The 13217-nt window shown below is 41.4% G+C and overlaps 1 protein-coding gene across 10 annotated transcripts in view; it reads left to right on the top strand.

The window, feature by feature from the left end:
• Positions 1–13217, top strand: part of hspg2 (heparan sulfate proteoglycan 2) — a 486508-nt gene that overhangs the window by 57450 nt on the left and 415841 nt on the right. The gene's annotated exons all lie outside the window — the stretch shown is intronic.

A 13217-nucleotide genomic window follows, 5' to 3' on the forward strand; every position in this document is an offset into this window, starting at 1 on the left:
GAGCTGTAGACACTGAGTAATGCCATTTTCTTTGACCATTTGTGCTTTGAAGTACTTACTGTAGTCAAAGTGACCACCTTCTGTATTTTTTGCCATTTCCGCAATTTCCTGACGAACTAGGTCAGGCAGTGGGACGAGATCTTTGCTGTGCTTCTGCTTTCAAGAACTTACCCTGTTCAGCTATATGCCTCGGCCGCTGAGGTTGTTGAGTGAAAATCAGCAACAGTCATGCTGCTTTGTTGCACTTTTCTTCAATTGCAAAAGATGACATTTAGATTTGAGAGCATGAAGATCCATAGTCGATAATTTTGACAGGTCACTGAAAAGTGAGCTATATTTCTCGTGAATTGTCAAATGTTTAAAAATGTTGAGCAACTGCTTTGCTGAAGTACTGTAGCACAGTGTAGAGAAAACCCTGCTCATAAACCTGTTGAAGATTGGGTTTATAAACCCATCCACAATGAGTCCCATGCAGCATGGCTTGTTACCTCAGAAGAAGGGATTGGTCCAATGTAGCAAAGTACGAGCTGTTGTGTAAATTGATATACTTATGTTGAATTAGGCCATAATGACTTTGTGATTTATAAAAGTTTTACTGTAACTTGTAAAAGCATCAGTTTTTAACCTTTCCCTTACCTTTCCCTGTTGGACCGTTTTCCTGATCATAAGCCAACCACTTCCCCACTGGGGAAGAGTTCAGTCTCTTTCTTTGGAAATAAACTATCACCAAGTTTAGAAATAAAAAATTTCAGAATTTGTCTCTTTTCAGGGTTCTCGATTTCTACTCAAGTGATAGCAACACTTTACAATCATTTCCCCCAAGAACTTAGCTTTTTCTTTTAGAAACCTGTAACAAATTTATCAATTCACTCAGTCAAAGGGAAAACCATTGTCTCTTTTTTTTATAAATCAGCCTGTTCAGAAATGCCACGATACACCTCTGGAGCAGGTCAGATTTGAACCCGGACCTTCTGCTTAGGGGGTTCAGGAGGTACTCTGAGATAGGGACAATATTGCTGCCCCACCACAGCCTTAGGAAACTGGTTCTTTTCTTTTTGTTAAGCCTTCACTGAGTCACTCATGTCACTAATTTAAATTAACAAATTACACTGACCAGTAGGGAACATGTGACATTTATAAAGGGGAAGGGAAGGGGGAAAAAAAAGAGGGAATTTAGTTAAGATGAAGGAATGTTGTAATAGACCTCAGGAGCAGGTAGGACTTGGATACAGGCCTGAATATTTTTTAGATACTTCTTAGGGATGTTAAGAGACACTTGCAGGGTAGGTGAAACTTGAAGCTGGGTCTCCTGGCTGAGAGGTAGCAACACTAAAACTGTAACACAAAAGCCCTCCCATATATGCTCAAGGTATTTTCTGATCAATCTGCGCAGAGATGTTATCCCGCTTCTCTGGAGCACATGGGACTTGAACTCAGCCCTCCTCACTCAGAAGTAGGAGCACTGTGTCACATGAATCCTCCGAGCCTCCTGGCCCATATAAAAGTCTATTGGGGATTACCTGCTCTCTGTTAATTCTGATACTGAACTGTTTTAGTCTTAAACCGTTCCAAGTGATGACCTACATTTTAGAACTCTGTTAAATCACACACAGGTTTTCTTTCAACCACGGCTACCATATTGGTATTGAACACTATTACCTGTCTGTCCAGAGCAGAGGAGGAGAACTTTACAATCTTTCTCATCCTTGCAGGACCTGACTTGTGGGTTACTGATATTGTGCGGGAAATGTAATCTACTTCCAGGATTGGGATATTGGCTTAAACACACAACTGCACTGATATAATTAGACAATCAAAAGTATGACTAATAATAGGCTTAAATGACATATTGATATGACGGAGTGGTTTGCTGGGATGTTTTAGAGGGCAGCTATAAGTTACAAATGCTGAGAATCTGAAGTCACATCTAGGTCAGACTGGGTAAGGATCGCAGATTTCTGTCCTTTAAAGGACATCAGTGAACGAGATGAACCCCCATCACCACATTCACATGGACTGAAGTACTTCAAGAAGACCGCTTATCATCACCACCTCTAGGTCAGTTAGGGGCTGACAGCCATGAACAAAAAAGTAAAATCCACGAAACTAAGCGCTAATCTCATTTTACAATCTGACTTTAGTTTAGGCCTAGTGGTATAGTATTTTACTTGTTCAGCAGAGTTGCCTGGAGGCCCATGTCTGTCAGCAATTTTTATTCCTCCAAATGATGATTTGCACCATACGTTCTGTTTGTACTGAATGAGGCTCATTCTGGGATGGAAGTTTATTAAAGAATAGCTTTGTTTGTTTATAAGTCACGTTTTTACAAAGGGTGAAAGTAATTTTGGTGAACAGAACTTGATATTTCGGTCCCCATAGGAACTAATTGGGGCATTTCTCACTTTTTGTGCCAGAAATTGATGGCTTGAGATACAATATTATTTGTAGATGAAGGCTGTTAAAGCAGAGAGGAAAAAATGCATTTAAGCATTTACAACTGCATCTCAAATGCAGAAAGAAACTCTGTAATTTATGTAATCCCTAGTCCGGCATTCACTGTAACGAGAAACACTTGCATTTATATAGTCCCAATCACAGGATGGCCCAAGGTGTTTTGCAGCCAGTCTACGCTTGTGAAGTGCAGTCAACATTGTAGTGTAGGTATGTAAACACATTATGCAGTTGGTGCACAAGAACTCCCAAAAACAGCAATGTAGTAATCCAAGATAATGAAATGTGAGGCTGGATGAACACAGCAGGCCCAGCAGCATCTCAGGAGCACAAAAGCTGATGTTTCGGGCCTAGACCCTCCTGAGATGCTGCTGGGCCTGCTATGTTCATCCAGCCTCACATTTCATTATCTTGGATTCTCCAGCATCTGCAGTTCCCATTATCAATGTAGTAATCCATCTTTATTTATTGGTTTTGGTTGAGGAATTAGTAATGGTCAGTTGCACATCCACTTGAGAGGGCAAAGAGGACTTAGTAAATTGGATCAAAAATGATTAGGTCAGCTGCTAGAAACGGCTTGAAGAGGTGATGGCAGTATTTTGGTTTATCACTGGATTCAAAATCCATTGGGAATATTAAATGTCTCATTCTTCGAGTTGGTGGGAACAAGGTAATTGTATTCAGAAGTGAAATAAAGACTGTTTACGATGTTTAGTATACATCATTAATGAAAATAAACAATCTTAAGTCCAAGTCCCACTGATATCTGGGCCGTGAGCCCAATAACTTAATGCTCATGGGATTCCTGTTCTGACCTGGGACAGATCCATTGTACCACAGCTGAGTGCACGCGCCCATTGCCTTTTGGCCATGGGTATTGTTAGTGAGCTTGCCCAGATGACTAAATGGAGGTCAGCTTTCTCCCTAGGTTCTCCTAGTCAATCTCATGTCCATTTGTTAAAGTACAGTATGTCAATGCAATCCGAGTGAACAGAAGATTTTATCAAAGATCAAAGTAAAATTGTAAACTTTAAAAAATGAAATGGGTGCACATTAAGACAAATTCAAAGGTATACATCTCCTTTGGTTTAGAATATCAAATGTCATGGTATTCATTCAATTTTGGAGCAATTTTCAATGACTTTTGAAGGTTTTCTAGCTGTGTGGGTATTTCTATGTTATGTTTATTGATGCTGCATTTGACCTTTTTCATGGTATGGGAATTCCATCATTGAAAGCCACCAATCGCTGATGGGCAACCCCAGCTCTCCAGTGTGGCACCTGCTTCTAGATTGTGATTGGCTAACTTCAGTGGTAGATGTGAGACCTTTTCCTGAAAACTGTTTTAGCTGCCAGAGCAGATTTCATATATCTGCAGCTCAAGGGCTAACTGTGATTAAAGTTAATCCGTGAAATCAAATGCTTTGAGGATGTTCCAGTACAGGGAATTTTTGTGATTTCAGCAGCTTCTTGCTTCCACAATTTGTCAGATTTTCCCTTCTCAAAATTACACTACTATAATAATTCACTTAGATTTACATAAGGTTTCTGTTGCAGAAAAAAACGCAGCAGGTGAACCAGTCCAAACTGGTGTTTAAACTTCATTTGAGCCTCCCCTTATCTTTCATGCTCTAAATCTGTCACTGCAACCATCTGTTCCCTTCTACTTTAGATGCTGCCTGGCTTTCCTTTAAAAGTGTATACTCTATTCACTTCCATTCCAGGACTTGATTGTCAAAGAAGGTGTGTTCATAACAGGACTAAACAGATTTAGTGCCTACTTGTTAATCCTTCCATACGATATCAGGGCAGCACGGTGGCTCAGTGGTTAGCACTGCTGCCTCACAACACCAGGGCCCTGCGTTCAATCCCACCCTCGGGCGACTGTCTGTGTGGAGTTTGCACGTTCTCCCCATGTCTGCATTGATTTTCTCCGGGTACTGCGATTTCCTCCCACATCCAAAAATGTGCAGGTTAGGTGGATTCGCCATGCTAAATTGCCTGTAGTGTTCAGGGATCTGTAGATTAGGTTGGTTATAGGGGGATGGGTCTGGGTGGGATGCTGCAAGGGTCGGTGTGGACTTGTTGGGCTGAAGGGCCTGTTTCCACACTGTAGGTATTCTGTGATTGTACCACATCCTTAGATTCAGGATTCTTACCACTTGTGATGAGTAAAGATGTTTTTTTTTCTGAATTCCCTCTTGTATTTCTTGGCAACTTAATGGCCCTTATTTGCATTCTAGAGGAAGTCTTGTGGTATGAGAATCCGTGTTCCTGCCTACATCTCATTCCAGGACTTGATTGTTAATGAAAGTGTGTTTATAACAGGACTAAACAGTTTTAGTGCCTACTTGTTAATCCTTCCAAACGATGCCAGTAGTACTAGTTGGGGAGATCCTTGGTCACCCAAGTGATGGAAAGAAAGTTGGAGCCCCTGTCATTGTCCAGAGCTCCATTGACAACAGCATGTAATTGTGAATGTTGGTACATACAAATCCTGCTCTCCTTTTATTGGTTGATCAGTTGGCTGGTTAGTCAGTGTTCTTCAGATCCGTGGTTACAGCAGGGGGTTTGATCTCTGGTCCAACCTGGGTAAATTTGGGATTTGCCTCTGCGCTGCCTGCAGTGTAGGTTGTAGCTCAGTGCTTTGGAGCTACGTCATGTAGGCAAACTGAAGATGTTGTGCTCTTCCTGTAAAAGAGGGAACTTGATCTCTGTATGCACTGTCAAAAGCCTTTCATAATTTACCTTTTTGTCCCTCAGCTTTTCTCATCAAGAGAGGAACAGTTTAGTCTATCCTTTCCTAATGTGTATGTCCACACAGTTCTGGTGACATTTCCAGTTTCAGCAAACCCGCAGATTATCTGCCTCCATTGGAGACCAGACAATACACAGGACTCCAGGTACGAACTAAACAAGGTTCTGTACAGGCTTTTACATGATGTGTCCATTTGGCAACTCCATTCCTGGAGAAATAAAATTTACATCGTGATTTGCTTCTTTTGTAGCATTTCTGTGACTTCCAGTTATTTGGATGTAAGTTTGCTCGCTGAGCTGGAAGGTTCGTTTTCAGACGTTTTGTCACCATTCTAGGTAACATCATCAGTGAGCCTCCGGTGAAGCGGTGGTGTTATGTCCCGCTTTCTATTTATGTGTTTAGGTTTCCTTGGGTTGGTGATGTCATTTCCTGTGTTGATGTCATTTTCAGTTTTTTTTCCTCAGAGGGTGGTAGATGGGTTCCAAATCAATGTGTTTGTTGATGGAGTTGCAGTTGGAATGCCATGCTTCTAGGAATTCTCGTGCGTGTCTCTGTTTGGCTTGTCCTAGGATGGATGTGTTGTCCCAATCAAAGTGGTGTCCTTCCTCATCTGTATGCAAGGATGCTAGTGACAGTGGGTCATGTCTTTTTGTGGCTAGTTGATGTTCATGTATCCTGGTGGCTAGCTTTCTGCCTGTTTGTCCAATGTAGTGTTTGTCACAGTTCTTGCAAGGTATTTTGTAAATGATGTTCATGCAAGAACTGTGACAAACACTACACAAACGCTTGGACAAACAGGCAGAAAGCTAGCCACCAGGATACATGAAGATCAGCTAGCCACAAAAAGACATGACCCACTATCACTAGTATCCTTACGTACAGATGAGGAAGGACACCATTTTGATTGGGACAACACATCCATCCTAGGACAGGCGAAACAGAGACACGCACGAGAATTCCTAGAAGCATGGCATTCCAACCGGAACTCCATCGACACACACCCTCTGAGAAAAAGAACAAGAAATGACATCACCAACACAGGAAATGACATCAACACAGGAAATGACATCACTAACCCAAGGAAACCTATACACATAATAGAAAGCAGGACATAACACCAGCAGTTCACCGGAGGCTCACTGATGTTACCTTGAATGGTGACGAAACATCTGGGAACAAACCTTACAGCTCAGCGAGCAAACTTACATCCAGAACCTCAACCTGAGCTATAAATCTTCTCCAAATTTGCTTCCAAAAAGTATGTTAGGATTCCAAGGTTCATTTATTTCTCTACCTCAAGTGGACTTGTCCCCTCCGAAGCATGCATGATTTTCTTGTTCTTACTGTCCAATGTAGTATTTCACCTTTACTAGTGTAGAAGTTTATTTGCCAATTACTTGCCTTATCTGTTGTGTTCTGGGTGCAAAGATGACCGAGAGCAGGAATACACGGGAGAGCAATGACGAACCAGTCTTGGGATGATTGCTCAGCATTTCAGCTGTGCAGGATCTGGTCAGCTAACAACTGCTTAAAGCACCTGCTATCAGAGAGTCTTCCCTCACTGCACAATAGCCTTGCTTCAGAAATATGTGCTTCTCATAACAACTGGCAGCAATCCTAAACAGGGTGCTGGATTTAAAATTGCTTATAAACCTTAAGACACTTGTAAAGATACACGGAATCCTTAATGTACGCAATATAGATTCCTAAGGATGAGCTCTCAAGACCAATCCCAAGTGACCATCATAGTCCTTAAATTATGGCAAAAAAAAGATTAGCCCTTATTTAGCATCTTTTATGATCACAGGGTGTCACAATGCCCTCTAAAACAATGAAAATGTTTGAAACTGCAGCCTCTGTGATTAACGTAGGAAATCAGCCAATTTATGCACAGCAGGGCCTTACATTATTATGATAAGGATGATTTTTAAAAATGATTTTCAATGAGAGATAAATATTTGCCTGACCACTGCAGAGAGCTTCTGGCTATTTGTCAAATCATGCCCCTGGAACTTTGATATCAAGTAGTGCTATGCTCCCTGCGCGCTGCACTGGACAGTTGGGTTAGGTAATGAGCTCAAATTTCCTGAGTGCGATGTGAGACTCCTGACTTTGAGATGAAACACCTCCTAAATCACAGCTGACATCACACGGAACTCACCCTTGTCCACGAAGAAAAATCTCCTGCAAGAAGGCCTTGAGCCTGGTTCCTGGTGCCTGAGGACTGTGTCGTAAGAAGAGATTGGAAAATTCCTGGGATTGCTGAGCTTTGTGAGGAGTTGAAGCATAGGGGAGGTGTGCAAAGGTGCAAAGTCCACTGAATAGAGTAGGAAATATTAACTCGGTACCATCTTGATCTACTATGAAAACACTTCAAAAGTGCATCATTGATTATCTTGCAGCCGAGTGAGGTCCGATAGACATATATTTATTTCTACCATCTGAAGAGCAGGATACAAAGTACTCCAAATTCTTAGCTATTTGTGGTGTTAGTAGTGTGCATGTTGTGTTGACCTCTCGGCTAGTATTCGGCATAGACAAACATGCTCATCACACCATCGTCGTATCATAGCATGCGACCTGATGTTATAAAGGTTTAGTCTTGATATTACTGGAGCCTCTGTAGCACAATGGAGACGTGTACACCTTGGAACCAAATTGTTCAGTCCCAGCTCAGACACAACAGTACCTGTGCTTTTAATGTATGTAGATATCTAGCTGTAATAAACATCTATTAAATGTTTCAGTGACCGGTCTAGTCCTTATTTTATGGGAGCTAATAAAAGTGTTACCTCATCAGGTTTGAAAACCCTGATGAAAGTGAAATAAAAACTGTCAATGCATTTATGGCAGATTGTAATCACAGAACAGATCTGTGTTAATTTTTGTCTGTAAAGAACTGACTCCCAAGTATCACTTCATGGTTGCAGCAGATTGCAGCACATCACGTTGTGTTTTGTTTCACTTTGTGAGCCAAACCCTTCAGCTGGCTGTCCCAGCCATCATTGGTTGCAAATGCTGAATGTGAATCACATGGTGCGCTGGCCATTGTTGGTGATGTCATTGAGCTCATTCCACTGTCAGTGTCCAGTACCCTTTGGTGCAGTTCACCTCTTCTCAACTTCCTTCTGTCTGTTGAAATGAAAGTTAAAAGCATTTTGCCTGTGGAAAAGAGGTTTGTTTCCATTTAATATTTACAAGCACATCATCCCCAAACAGAGTTGTGTAATTAGGCATGAGTAACTGGCAAAATGCTGCAGGCAGCAAGAAGAAAATATTTAGCATACCTGTCGTAACAATGCTGGCCTTTTTCTCGTGAAAAGGGGCATGATGTGGAATTCCCTGGAGCTGGATAACGCCTGATGAAATTGCATCTCCCAGGCTTCTGGAACCGCTCGGAAAATACTTGTTTTCTTCAAGGATTTGCAACTGAAATTATGCCAGACAGTTGGGAACACTCCTGTTCTCCCAAATAACCTGCTGACCTCTACATCTGCATAAACTGAACAAACTCCACAAACCCATAGTGAGCCAAAGCTTGTCCTCCATCTGTGAATTAGACAGCAACAGTTCGACTATTTGTGCGTGTGAAATGGATACAGTTAATCCTTTGTGTTTTGGGGAATGGCTGAATTTGCATGAAAACAGCTTCTGAAATATCATGAGAATTCAGCTTTTGTATTAGATTATAATCTAGTCTTAGTGTCCTTTGCCTCTAAATCCAGGTCTAGCTAAATTGATAGCTTCAAGCACAAAATACAAAAAGGGCTCCTGGAGATTAAGGCCACTATCTTGTTTGATCACTGACTTGATAAGCACACAATCCACTCACTGTGCCAGCAATGTGTTCCTCCAGTTGATGTGGTTCTTCAACGATTGTTTGAATTGGAGTTGGTTAGTTTTTTGTAAAACTATGGGTTTAGAGTGAAGCCCAATCTCTTTTGCGTTGCACAGTAATGACAGCAGAAGTTCAAGTCTCTTTGACAGCATAGTGTGACTGGATTGATTTTGATTTGATGGTCAAAGAGTTAAGGGTTCACAATAGAATATTTGCCGTTCCCAACTAATTCCAAAATGTTAAGGTCCCCAGTTAATATAACACACACACAGCCCCCACAATTCTCAGCCTATTGAAATTCACGTTACTTGCATCATCTCAACTCCCAAATGCTTTCAGCTGTTCAATGCAGCTGTTAACCTATAGAATATATCTTTCTGGATTTCAGACTGCACTTGTAGATTGAATAGGAGTTCTCCCATTCCAGCAACAGATTCCTCTTCTCATGGACAGCTAGGTCTTTGGCTATGGTTGTATTCTGAAAAGCAAGTCCTGCCATTTCCTTTTTGGAAAGGTTGGACAAAGTTGTGGATGTCAGCCTTGGGGATTAAGATTACTGCCTTGGGATAATTACTTGATCATTACCTTCTAGTGAAGTCAATGAACATAGAGGCAGGTCCAGCAGTGAGTGAGGGTTAGCTACCAGCTTAAGTAAATTGCTTGGATTTTCCAGGTACTTTGTTGAATAGTCACCTGGCATTGATCTCTGAATGCATTTGGTCATTTGCAACGTGTTTAGAAAAATTACAATAAATTTCTGAACTAAACTCGACTCTCTATCTTTAAAAAGACTCAAAGTGAAGCATCTTGCTGTTGGATGGTGATGGAATGCTTTACCAAATCACTGTGGGGACAGTTTTAATCTGCATTTTCAGCCTGCTATGACAATAACTCCAACAACTTGAATTTATATTGTGACTTTAATGTAGAAGATCATCCCAGTGCTCTTCACAGAGGTATTGTGACTGAAAATGGACTGTTTAAAAAGTGGACAGATACTGGAAAACAGGATTAGAATAGTTAGGTGGTTGTTTTTGATCAGTGCAATGTCAATGGGCTAGTGTGCCATTTTCTGCATTCTAAGCCTTCATAACTCTGAGTAAAACAAAGGAGGGAGATTGGAAGTCAGCAAAAGTCTGTTCAAAGAAGTAGGCTTTTTTCTCCATATCCTGAGGTCCTGTTACATACAACCAAACTCTCTCTCCACCACCAAATCACTATGACTTTGTTTTTAATTATGAACTGCCACCAGTAAGTCACCTGTGTGAGAAATTGAATATTGACATTTAAAACCCATCATGGGAAATGTAACCCATCCAGAAGGTTGCACGGAGAGTTGGAAGGGGCTAAATAGAGCTGGGTTTTAAGATTGATCTTAAAATGGTTTTGAGTGGTAATTTCTGAATTTGGAACGTAAATGGCTGAAGGAACAGCTGCTAATTGCAGGGTTGGAAAGGTGCGGAGGAATAACACACAAGGTCTGAGTTAGACAGCTGGGAGTTTGGACTGTTGAATGGAACCTGGAGGAAGTTGTACAGAAGTGTACCAATGCGGTCTATCTGAAAATAAGGTGAAATTCACATCCAGTCAATTTTCATGAAATGATTGACAAACCAACTTTAATGATCCTCTTCCACTTAGTGGAAATCAACGTGCCATTTATACACCACTCAGTTTTCTTTTCTACTGACTGTACTTTTGTGACAGAACTTTCCCAGTTGGTGCTGTAGAGGCAGAGAGGCAATGTCCATCTTGTCCCCAAGAGTTTCTTTAGCCTAGACTTTCTTAAGGGGAACATTGTTCTAATCTGGCTTAAGGACACTGAAGGTCCATTTCCACTGAGCTTTACTGTACATGCCAGTAGCTTTCCACTTTACAGCAAAGCTGAAGTTGCAGTATAACTCTAATCCAGTGCATGGTGTGCTGTGTTGCAGTTCAATCAGGGAATTTGAGTTGCTGCTGCAACATAGACTTTTACATGCAGTAGTATGGTGCAGTGAATGTTATGGTAGAGGTTCCACCTTCACGGAGAGTGGTAAGGGCATGGAACACCCTGCCTGCAAATGTAGTTAACTCAGCCACATTAGGGGTATTTAAACAGTCCTTGGATAAGCATATGGATAATGATGGGATAGTGTAGGGGGAGGGGCTTAGATTAGTTCGCAGGTCGGCTCAAGATTGAGGGCCGAAGGGCCTGTTCTGCGCTGTACTGTTCTATGTTCTATGTTCTTTTTATGGCCAGGAATGTTTCCTGCTCTTACTGTCTGCCATCACCGTGTGGTGAATGGATTTACTGGTTGATACTCAGACCTGTTGGTTTGAGTTGTGAACGCATCTTTTTGGAGTGGAACTCAAACGCAGAGATGCTGACACGTAGACATGGATGTTACCCATGGTGCCTGTCCAATACATACACTATCCAGAGCTAATCTCAACATGCTCTCCAAAACTTCACTATTTCACCTCTGGACAGGATCTCTGTGCATATTCAGAATTGTACCACACCTGCTGGATCAGCCATTGCCATGAAACATATGGCTATTGCACAAATGGTCTTTGTTTGTTTCGTAAGCATCGGTGAACCAATAGGCAAGTGAGGAGAAGAAATTTAATTTCCAGCTGAAAAGTCATGAATATGACCACCCATCATTGGAAGTGAGTCTCAAAACATCCTGCCATCTTCAGGACTTGTCTTCAATTTTTTTTGTCCTTTGTGTTTTAAACCATAAGAATTGCATAGAAATCATAAGAAGATATTGACTGGGAGTATGTTCTGCTACCCAAATATGTGTGCTGTGCGGATTGCCAGTGTTTCACTCTGAAGTGTGTTTTATAGAGGAAGAGATTCAATTCCTGGTCAAATTAATCTGAAAAGTATGAAGATTTATATCAGAACATTCCATGTCCTTCAACCATTAACGTTTTTTCATAAGTCAGATCCACTTTCTTGGAATGGTGTGCAGATCTGTTAAATTTCATCTTGAAACCTTCCAGAGGCAATCTGATCGATTGCAAACAATTTCCACATTTGTAACTTTCACATATAGAGTATTGGTCACAAATGAGTCAACAATTAGCAATGGTCAGTTTCCTGTTTCCAGGGCAGTCATGTAGTAGCTGCTGTGTTTTATGATATTCCCATAGCCGGCCTTGATTATTTGTGAATCACTCGTTTGGTAACCACTTTTGACAAAGAGTCAAATTCTGTATTTTATGTTTAAAAGTTATTTTGATAAAAACATTAATAAGAAAGAGATATGGGTCAGGAGCAGGTAGGTAGGACTAGCTTAGTTTGGGATTATATTGTTGACTTGCTCGCCGAACTGGCTTGTTCTCATTCAGATGTTTCGTCACTATTCTGGGTGACATAGAACATAGAACAGTACAGCACAGAACAGGCCCTTCAGCCCACAATGTTGTGCCGACCATTGATCCTCATGTATGCACCCTCAAATTTCTGTGACCATATACATGTCCAGCAGTCTCTTAAATGACCCCAATGACCTTGCTTCCACAACTGCTGCTGGCAACGCATTCCATGCTCTCACAACTCTCTGCATAAAGAACCTGCCTCTGACATCCCCTCTATACTTTCCACCAACCAGCTTAAAACTATGACCCCTCGTGCTAGCCATTTCTGCCCTGGGACATCATCAGTGGATCCACCGATGAAGCGATTTTATTCTACTCCGCTTGGAATTTATACTACCTGGTACATTGTGCTGAGTACTGTCATTTCTGGTTTTGACCTCTGTGGGTTTGTATATGGGGTCCAATTCTATGTGTTTGTCACTTGTGTTACTGTGTGTTACTGTGTCCTCCTGTTATTGTCTGTTTAGTAGGCCTCTGTGGATGAAGTTGCGGGGATATCCATTTATAGTGAGGATTTTGTATAGATGTTCTTCCTCTTTCCTTACAAACTGTAACACCCTGGAACTACCCAGGAAAGAAGAACACCTTTATAAAATCCTTGCAACAAATGGATATCCCTGCAACGTCATCTGCAGATGCTTATTAAACAGACAACAGGAGGACACAGTACGCCCTAACACACTGACCACACTGCCATACATCAAGAACGTATCGGAACTGGCAACAAGATTCCCAAGACCACTAAGAATCATGGTGGCGCACAAGCCACTTGCAGACTAACACTTAGAAGGATTGAAG

Source organism: Stegostoma tigrinum, chromosome 28 (assembly GCF_030684315.1).
Source record: "Stegostoma tigrinum isolate sSteTig4 chromosome 28, sSteTig4.hap1, whole genome shotgun sequence".
Classification (NCBI taxonomy): Eukaryota; Metazoa; Chordata; class Chondrichthyes; order Orectolobiformes; family Stegostomatidae; genus Stegostoma; species Stegostoma tigrinum.